This window comes from Epinephelus fuscoguttatus, linkage group LG1, assembly GCF_011397635.1.
Source record: "Epinephelus fuscoguttatus linkage group LG1, E.fuscoguttatus.final_Chr_v1".
Taxonomy (NCBI): Eukaryota; Metazoa; Chordata; class Actinopteri; order Perciformes; family Serranidae; genus Epinephelus; species Epinephelus fuscoguttatus.
Window position 1 is genome coordinate 49,687,982 of NC_064752.1, and position 10,440 is coordinate 49,698,421.

General features: G+C 43.8%; 1 protein-coding gene across 4 annotated transcripts in view; it reads right to left on the bottom strand.

Annotated features, from left to right (window-relative positions):
• Positions 1–10,440, bottom strand: part of LOC125885805 (uncharacterized) — a 65,203-nt gene that overhangs the window by 42,122 nt on the left and 12,641 nt on the right. The window contains exon 2 of one of the 4 annotated variants that reach the window (XR_007448942.1): positions 6,683–6,939. The exons of 2 other annotated variants lie outside the window; for them this stretch is intronic. The gene's annotated coding sequence lies outside the window, so the exon portion shown is untranslated. Of the gene's footprint in view, positions 1–6,673; positions 6,940–10,440 lie in introns of all 4 variants that reach the window. One more of the 4 variants, XR_007448940.1, reaches the window with a different exon arrangement.

The following is a 10,440-nucleotide window of genomic DNA, read 5'->3' on the forward strand; positions in this document are numbered from 1 at the left end:
TCCGGTTGTAGAGAAGGTGCTACTGAGGGAGAAGTGTGTGTGGTGCAACGTGTAGCGGAGGAGGGTGGAGGTGGGTGAGGGGTGGAGGGTCTGCATGTGTGAACAGTGAGTCAGGAGGTGGCTGTGGTGCAGGATCGGACGGTCAGGTCAGTGTTAACTGATAAAAGCCGTGATCCCTCCTGGTTTGGGTGGAAGCCGTCCCGTGTAAAAAAAGGTGGGGTCTGTTTAAAAAAGCTGTAAATTTGTCCACAAAAGGGATACTTTTGGACAAGCAGTGTCCCTTCAGCCACAGGTGCAGCTAACGAAGTCGGCTGGTGGTGACGTCACCATAACAAGATGGGGGAAGCGGGCCAGAAATAATTAGCCGCTTCCCCGTGTCCAGCAGGCGGTCCACCAGGGAGACGAAGTCCTGCTTGAGGACCTCTGACTGCTGGTTCCTGAGGTCGCTGATACCGGCCTCCAGGACCAGCATGGACGCCGAGCTGTGCCGTGCAGTCAGATTGAGGGCGGAGGATGCAACGTCACTGACACGGGCACCAGGGTGGCAGAAGGTGCGGCCGACCATGGACCATGGAGGTCCCGATAACCAGCACAGAGTAGAGCTTAGATCGGGCCCAAAAAATTCAGCCCGACCTGGCCCGAGCCTGTGCACGTTATGTCCGGGACCAGCCCGGCCCGTCCAATTAACTGTAATTATGGGCCCGAGCCCGATTTAAACCCGACATTTTTCAATAAGTTGGCTGTTATAATTAACGCAAAGGACACACTGAGCGTGTTAGTGCCGCGGAAGTCCTGCGAATGTACGTGTATTTCTCTTACGCTCTCTGCGCCGGTTAAACATCGACTCCACTCGTCTGTTCCCATCAGTACTCGTTTTTTCACTTCAACAGGTCATTTTAAACATGGGTAAGTATATATTTCATTGTCCTGTTGAAAAATAAATGATCGTCCAACTAAACGCAAACCGGATGGGATGGCATGTCGCTGCAGGATGCTGTGGTAGCCATGCTGGTTCAGTGTGCCTTCAATTTTGAATAAATCCCCAACAGTGTCACCAGCAAAACACCCCCACACCATCACACCTCCTCCTCCATGCTTCACAGTGGGAACCAGGCATGTGGAATCCATCCGTTCACCTTTTCTGCGTCTCACAAAGACACGGCGGTTGGAACCAAAGATCTCAAATTTGGACTCATCAGACCAAAGCACAGATTTCCACTGGTCTAATGTCCATTCCTTGTGTTTCTTGGCCCAAACAAATCTCTTCTGCTTGTTGCCTCTCCTTAGCAGTGGTTTCCTAGCAGCTATTTGACCATGAAGGCCTGATTCGCGCAGTCTCCTCTTAACATTTTAACAGTTGTCCAATAGGGCTGTCGGCTGTGTATTAACCTGACTTCTGCACAACACAACTGATGGTCCCAACCCCATTGATAAAGCAAGAAATTCCACTAATTAACCCTGATAAGGCACACCTGTGAAGTGGAAACCATTTCAGGTGACTACCTCTTGAAGCTCATCGAGAGAATGCCAAGAGTGTGCAAAGCAGTAATCAGAGCAAAGGGTGGCTATTTTGAAGAAACTAGAATATAAAACATGTTTTCAGTTATTTCACCTTTTTTTGTTAAGTACATAACTCCACATGTGTTCATTCATAGTTTTGATGCCTTCAGTGAGAATCTACAATTTAAATAGTCATGAAAATAAAGAAAACGCATTGAATGAGAAGGTGTGTCCAAACTTTTGGCCTGTATTGTATATATATATATATATATATATATATATATATATATATATACGTACATACATACGTACATATAAGCAAAATCTTAAAATCAGTTCTTTGCTTCATGGGAAGCCAGTGAAGAGAAATTAAAATGGTGATTGAGTGAGTGATGTGCTCATATTTTTTGGTCCTGGTTATCACTCTAGCTCCAGCATTCTGAACAAGCTGGAGCCTGTAAAGTGCCTATTTTGTTATTCCTGCAAACAGTCCATTACAGTAGTCCAGCATGCTACAAATGAAAGCATGCACCAACTTTTCAGCATCTGAGAGGGATATAAATGATCTAACTTTAGTTAAGATCATAGAATGCAGTCTTGGATATGGAGGAAATATGCTTCTGAAAATAAAGATGAGTGTCAATAATAACACCTAGATTCTTGACATGCACACTAGGTTTCACAGACAGAGGGATCAGTAGGGAACTAATCTGCTGCCTTAAAGCTTTTGAACCAACGAGAAGAATTTCAGTTTTGTCATCATGAAGTTGTAAGAAGTTTTTAGTCATCCAGCAACTAACATCACTGATGCACTGGATGAGGTCATTTACAGGACTAAGATGCTTAGCAGAGACAGATATGTATAGCTGGGTGTCGTCGGCATAGGAATGATATGATATATTGTATTGACGGATTATGGAACCAAGTGGGTGCATGTATAAGTTAAAAAGAAGAGGGCCAACGATAGACCCTTGAGGCACTCCATATAAAACTCTGACCTCATCTGAAAGACAATCTCTAATTGAAACAGAAAAAGATCTACCTGTAAGGTAGGAAGAAAGCCAGTGTAGAACGGTGCCTTTGAAACCAAGACAATTTTCGAAGCGACTAAGCAGAATAGCATGGTCGACTGTGTCAAAAGCGGCACTGAGATTGAGCAGGACAGGGACAGAGACTTTATGGTTATCAGAATAAATTTTGAGATCATTAACTACACGGACAAGGGCTGTTTCAGTACTGTGATTAGTTCTAAAACCGGACTGGTAAAGATCAAATAAATTATTATCTGACAGATGCTCATACAACTGCTGATAAACAACCTTTTCTCGAATTTTCCCCAGGAATGGAAGATTGGAAATAGACCTATAGTTGGCAGTGACAAATAGATCAAGGTTGCTCTTTTTTAACAAAGGAGTAACGATGGCATGTTTGAGAGCAGTGGGAAAGGTGCCAGAGAGCAGAGAGATATTTACAAATCGTGGCCGACCAGTTGTTCATTCCTCCTTTTTAATTCTTCTTCTTGTATCTCAAGCTCATGCTTTTTATTCAGGGCGGCAACCCGTTCCATGAGAGCAGCCTTTTCTGTCTGAGCTTGAATGCGAGCAGAGGACTTTGAAAATGCATATTAAGAATGTGATTTGTGGTGTGATTTAGGTTTTGATGCATTTGAAACACTGTCATCAGGTCCAATGTCATCATCCAGGTTTGCAACATTCTGTTGTGTGGCACTTCCTGCAATGGAGTGTGTAGTTTGCTGTTCAACTTTAGGTAACCGCACCTTCACATCTTGAATAAAACCATCAAAAGTTTCCATTTTTGGTTGAAACCACTGATTTTGCATGTCAAGCTCATTTTCAGACAGTTGTTAATTCACCAATGACTCGTGGCTTTCCTTGGCTTCATCACAGAGCTTGATTCATTTAACCAAGTTATTTTGAACTTCAGTTGTATTTTCCTTTGATCTCATGAGCTCTTTCAGCATTTCCATCAATTTCTTAGCTTGTTTACATGAACTGTTTATTGTCCTCTGACAGTTTTCAATAAACATTTCCAAGCCTTTTGCAGTGTGTTTAATAACTTTTTTCCTTTTCAGATTCCTTTCCAACAGTGCCATCTTGTGACTGAGCATACTTGACAACAAACATACTGTTCACTGTCCCTTTAAGACTTGTTGTCATGATCCAGTTAGATCATTTGTTCGTTTGCTGACAGACAGCATAGTTTTTGAAACAGCTGATTTATTGTGAATTTTAGCATTCAGTCAACCAACTCCATTATATTTCATATAGCTTCTCCAATAAAGCTTAATGCTGCACATACCCGCTCTCCGTGTCTGCTGACTTCCGGGGTTTCCAGTCTCAGTCAGATGATTAGCGCAGGTGGCGTCAGTGTAAAGCTGATTCAGATGTGGTGGCATCAGGTTTGTGAAGTGAAACAATGCTTTTCCAGTGAAAACAATCCTTATTGGGTTTGGATGATCCACAAGCTCAATCTTCACACAGTTCTCACATTATTGTCATGACAATTTTTCAAAGTCCCAGTGTCCAGTTATTGCCATTACTGCACAGGTGGAGCAAGAGTGAACCGACGCAGACCCAAAAACAGAATTTCCAGTCAGTCTGCTTGCAGTTGATGGTTTATTTGAAGAAAGCAAATGAGGAACATACCGGGGTTTTCCTACAGCGAGTTGTATATCTATGTCTTAGTCGTCTGTCTGCCTGGTTTGTTTGCTGGGTGCGTCCCAAGTCTCTTATTTTATACTGCTAACTCCTTACTTGAACCGGAAGTCGTTCAAGGTCCACCATCTTTAAGGCCGTCTCATGTCTCTTATTCCTGCCAGTAAGGAGTTAGCGTTAGGCGTTAGGAGGAATCTGTTAGGTGCGATGAGTAAGGTAACACAAGAGGTTCCTAAGAGGAAGTCTTTTTCAGCTTGAGGCCGTGACGTATAAATACCTGTCCCCTACGTCTGGCTCATTTGAATGAGATGGCGGAGAAACAGCGCAAGTGTACCCGTTACATGCATTCTTTGCAATGAAACGCTGTAATTCACATGCCTACGTGACTACAAAGAGTAACGTTAATGATATTTCGTGCAAGACTGTCATGTTGTAATTAAGTTTATTTCATTCACAACCCCTTGCGTTGTTCAGCGGACTGTCGGTGATGTGTGGCTGTTAAATGTGCAGCTGCTCGAGTGATATAGGCTAACAGCACGCACACACATACACAAACACATACACTAACACATTTGCCCATCATTGATTGTCCTGCATGTCATGTGAGTAGAATAATGTTTAATAGGCTGTAGGTAATTATTAATATTAATATTAATTATTATTATTACTTTCATTAATGTTGTTGTAAGCTACTGTCATTACCGTCTGTCCTGCATCTCTCTCTGTCTCTCTCTGTCTGTCTGTCTCTCTCTCTCTCTCTCATTACTGTTAATTTATTATGCTGATCTGTTCTGTACGACATCTATTGCACGTCTGTCTGTCCTTGACGAGGGATCCCTCCTCGTGCTCTTCCTGAGCTTTCTACCATTTTTTCCCCCATTAAAGGGGTTTTTTGCGGAGTTTTTCCTGATCAGCTGTGAGGGTCCTAAGGACAGAGGGATGTCGTATGCTGTAAAGCCCTGTGAGGCAAATTGTGATTTGTGATATTGGGCTTACGGCTTTGATCAGCGAATATAATGGGACTTGGGATGTAAGCCAAATGTTGGCTCCGCTATGCAGCAGATCCAGCTGTGCCGCCGTCATCAGGACAGGACGTCGCTTCACGTGATGCTTCAGAGTAAGGCCGTCTCATGTCTCTTATCAGCAATCCTCACTCCTCACTCCTAACTCCTGACTCCTTAAATGTTTTCCTAAGTGGGAGGGACTAAACAGTTAGGTTAGGTGGCTAGGTTAGGTGGTTAGCAGTAATTTTAAGAGACCTGGGATGCACCCCTGGTCTGGTGAGAACTGTGTGCCCTCCCCCTTCCTGTGCCTACCTCTTCCTGTCACCTATGCCCTCTACATCTACAACCTGTGTCTAATTACCGCCACCAAGTGTCCAAATAATGCAACAAAAAATATCTAAATAAACTAAATAACCTGCCAACAATAAACATAAATGGCTCCTACACTGTTAATTCTACCAATTATCATATTTCTCTTTATGCTGATGACATTTCATTATATTTAGAAGATATCTCTCATTCTCTCCCAAACCTCCTTGGTATTTTTAACAATTTTAGCTCAGTCTCAAGTTATAAAAGAAACTGGTCCAAATCATCTTTAAAGTACCTTAAAACTCCATCCAAATGTACTCTCACTCATGAAATCCCTATTTTATCTCATATTAAATTTTTGGGCATAGAGATATTCCCCTCTATTGAAAAAAGTGTATCTGTAAATTACAATAGAATCTTATATCAATCATAGATAACCTCAATAGATGGTGTAATATACCTGCCTCCTTCTCTGGAAGAATTGCTATTGCTCCACCCTGTGGTTACTGGGAGAAATTACATAGAAACATATCAAAATTTATATGGAAAGGTAAGCAAGCTTGTAAAAAAAAAAGTCTCTACACTGCAGAATGGAAAACAATCTGGCAGACTTGCTCTTCCAAAATTGTATTTTCAAGCCCTGTCATTTCGTCCTTTACTAAGTTGGTCTGATTTAGATTCTGATGTTCCCTGGATAAACATGGAGAGAAATATGGTTGCACCCATCCTCTTACAGGACTTACTTTTCATAGACATTTCTTTGAAATGGTGCAGATCTCGTTTTGGCCCAATAATTGTCCATGCAATATCAATCAGGCGAAAATACGAAAAACTACATAACTGGGACAGTAAGTGGCACGCCCAGAGTCCATTATTTCATAATCCCTCATTACGTAAGGGAGGCTTCAGTTTTATAGCTCTCCAGTAGTCCAGTTCTGGTTTACATACATTAGGGAATGTCATGGATGCTAAAGGTTTAAGAACTTTTTCAGATTTGAAAGATGCTTACAACTTACCCAATTCCTCTTTTTTCTATACTTACAATTTAGGTCAGCTATGTGGGCCTATGGAGTTCCACCCAGACACCCCTTATTTATTTTTATTTAAAAAATATCAGCTTTTCGTAAATGGCACTTTTCTATAATATAAAAGATTTACTACAAAGAATACAGTCTTCATTACCTTCATTACCTGTAACCCAAGCTTGGAATGGCACGGGGGCGGCAGTAGCTCAGTCCATAGGGATTTGGGTTGGGAACCGGAGGGTCGCCTGTTCGAGTCCCCGTCCGGACCAAGCGTGGACTGGTGGCTGGAGAGGTGCCAGTTCACCTCCTGGGCACTGCCGAGGCACCCTTGAGCAAGGCACCAAAGGGCAGCCCCCTCACTCTGACATCTCTTCACTTTGTGCATGTATAGGTCCTGTTTGTGCATGTGTGTGTCTTTCAGACCTGTGTGTAATTGACAAGCAAGAGTGAAAACATTGAATTTCTCCTCAGGGATTAATAAAGTAAATAAACTTATAAATTTACACAACACAACTGGGTAAAAGTCTGGGAAAATATTAGTATAGCATCCCAAAACCCAAACCATCAGCTGATCCACCTCAATTTCTCCTTTAGAACTTACTTAATGCCACAAAAACTATGCTAAGAACTAAGCTATGAAATGAAACTAACAACCTCGCCAAATTGCTTACTCTGTCCTTTAAATGTAACTGGCACCTTCCTGCACATGATGTGGGAGTGCCCCACAGCAAAATGTTTTTTGGGAACAGGTTACTAAATATCTGTCTGACACATTTCAAACAAATATTTCCTGCTGTACAAAAAAGGATGCCGCTAATGACGATGATGCATTAACTTTAAACGCAATCCACAGACGTTCCTGGCTGGCAGGAAGCAGCTAAGAAATTTCTGGCACACTCTCTTCCATTTAACCAGTGGAAACAATAAGTTCTTGACGTTGTATTTCTTGAACTTGCCACAGCAAGATGAAATGGTGCTAAGAAACAGACAATAGAGAGTTGGAACTACATTTTAGACAAAATTAAGACCCCTTACTTATAAAATTAGGACCTTCAGCTCATACATAAGATAGATGTGATGCCCAGTTATCTTTTTCTATTTTACTTATTCTTATCTTGATGTATTATTCATTATTATTACTTATTATCTATTATTTATTTATGTATCGATTTATTATTATTATTTTGTTTTGTTTGTTTGTTTTTGCCAATGGTGGTTGATGGCGGGATGCAGGGGAAGGTGGAAGGGGGCTTTCCGCTTATCTTGGAGAGATGGGGAAATGTGGAGTGGGGAGGGGGATGATATCAGAATCAGAATCAGAATCAGCTTTATTTGCCACGTACGTGTGTACATACAAAGAATTTGAGTACTCAAAATTTATTCAAGAGGTGGAATATACAGAAATATACAATATACAAAAAGTATGCAAATATCCATCAAATATAAAAAAATATACAATATACAAGGATGCAATTGTTGTTTGTCCTGCCACTCTGTAACTGTTAGAAGTTCATCAGTGTGACAGCCTGTCTTTGTGACAGGTAGTTTTGGTGAACAGCGCTCTGTAGCACCTACTGGAGGGGAGGAGTTTAAACAGTTTGTGTCAGGGGTGTGAGGGGTCTACAGTGATGTTTTCTGCCCGTTTCCTGACCCTTGACCTGTACAGGTCCTGGATGGAGGGAAGATCAGTCCGAATAATCCTCTCTGCACACCTGATTGTCCGTTTCAGTCTGTTCCTGTCCAGTTTGGTGGCAGATCCAAACCAGACGGTGATGGATATGCAGAGAACAGACTGGATTATGGCTGTGTAGAAAGTGATCAGCAGTTCCTGAGGCAGGTTGAGCTTCCTGAGCTGTTGAAGGAAGTACAGCCTCTGCTGGGCCTTTTTCCGGACAATGTCTATATGGGAGGTCCACTTCAGGTCCTGAGGGATTGTGGTACCCAGAAACCTGAAGGTGTCGACAGTAGACACTGTGCTGTTGAGGATGGTGAGGTGGGGCAGTGTCGGGGGGCTTCTCCTGAAGTCCACTGTTATGTCCACAGTCTTGAGCAGGTTCAGCTCCAGGTGGTTTTGACCACTCCAGATGACCAGCTGCTCCACCTCCTGTCTGTATGCAGACTCATCACAGTCCCGGATTAGACCGATGACCATGGTGTCGTCCACAAACTTCAGTTTCACAGAAGGGTCCCCTGAGGTGCAGTCGTTGGTGTACAGGCAGAAGAGCAGTGGGGAGAGTACACACCCCTGGGTGGCGCCAATGCTGTTGGACAGGGAGCTGGATGTGATGCTCCCCAGCCTCACATGCTGCCTCCTGACAGTCAAGAAGCTGGTAATACACTGACAGATGGAGGCAGGCACTGTGAGCTGGATGAGCTTCTGGTGGAGAATTTCCAGGATGATGGTGTTGAATGCCAAGCTGAAGTCCACAAACAAGATCCTTGCTTAAGTCAGGGTGGTGCAGGATGTAGTGCAGTTCCATGTTGACTGCATCATCCACCAACCTGTTTGCCCGGTAGGCAAACTGCAGGGGGTCCAGCAGTGGGCCTGTGATGCCCCTCAGGTGGCGCAACATCAGTCTTTCAAAGGATTTCATGACCAAAGATGTCAGGGCGATGGGCCTGTAGTCATTTAATCCTGTGATGGAGGGCTTCTTGGGTGGAGCGTTTGAAGCAGGAGGGTACTTCACACAGCTCCAGTGATCAGTTGAAGATCTGAGTGAAGATAGGGGCCAGCTGGTCAGAGCAGACTCTCAGGCAGTATCTTCTATCTCTGGAAGAGCCGACACACATCCTCTTCAAAGACCTTTACTGCAGGTGGGGGGTCAGAGGAGAGGGGGGAGGGGGAAGCTGGGGGTACAGGTAATCCTTTTGTGTGGTTGAGAGGTGTGGAAAGGGCCTTTTCAAACCTGCAGTAGAAGCTGTTCAGGTCGTCTGCTCGTCTGAGGTTTTCCACAGGGTGGGGGGATGGTCTCCTGTAGTTGGTAATGTCCTGGAGGCCACTCCAAACTGGAGTTAGGGTTAGGGTTGTTGGCTGAGAAGCTGTTTTTTAACTTCTCACTGTAGCCCCTCTTGGCTACCCTGATCTCTTTTGTCAGCTTGTTTCTGGCCTACTTGTACAGGGCCCGATCCTTGCTCCTGCAGGCCTCCTCCTTGGCCTGGCGCAGTCGTCTGAGTTTGGGAGTGAACCAAGGTTTGCTGTTGTTAGATGTGCAGGTCTTGGTCTGCACACACATATACTCACAAAAACTGATGGAAGATGTCACAGTGTTAGTGAGTTTGTTGAGGTGTGTGGCTGCAGCTTCAAAAGCACACCTGTAGCTCAAGCTTTGACTCCTCAGTCTACTTCCTTACAGTCTTTACTACAGGCTTAGAAGTTTTTAAATTCTGCCTGTAGGTCGGGATGAAATGGAGCAGACAGTGATCAGAGAGCCCCAAAGCTGCACAGGGGACAGAGTGATAGGTGCCTTTTTAAAACTATGTAGCAGTGGTCCAGTGTGTTGGAGTCACTGGTGGGGCATTTTATATGCTGTTTGTATCTGGGAAGTTCATGAGAGAGGTTTGCTCTGTTAGAATCCCCTAGGATGATGAGCAGGGGGTCTGGATGTTTTTTCTCCACGTCTGTTACTTGGTCAGCCAGATGTTGTAACACCTCTGTTACACAGGCCTGAGGTGGAATGTAAACACAGAGCAGAACAGACAAGGAAAACTCCCGTGGTGAATAAAATGGTTTACAGTTAATGATGAGAGTCTCTAAGTGAGGTCTGCACGACTTCTTCACCACTGTAACATCTGTACATCAACCTTTGTTGTAGAAGCATGTTCCGCCTCCCTTCGTTTCCCCCAAGAGCTCCGTGGTACAGTCTGCTCGGAAAAGTTGGAATCCCAGCAGTCGTAATGCGCTGTCCAGGATGTGTTCACTGAGCC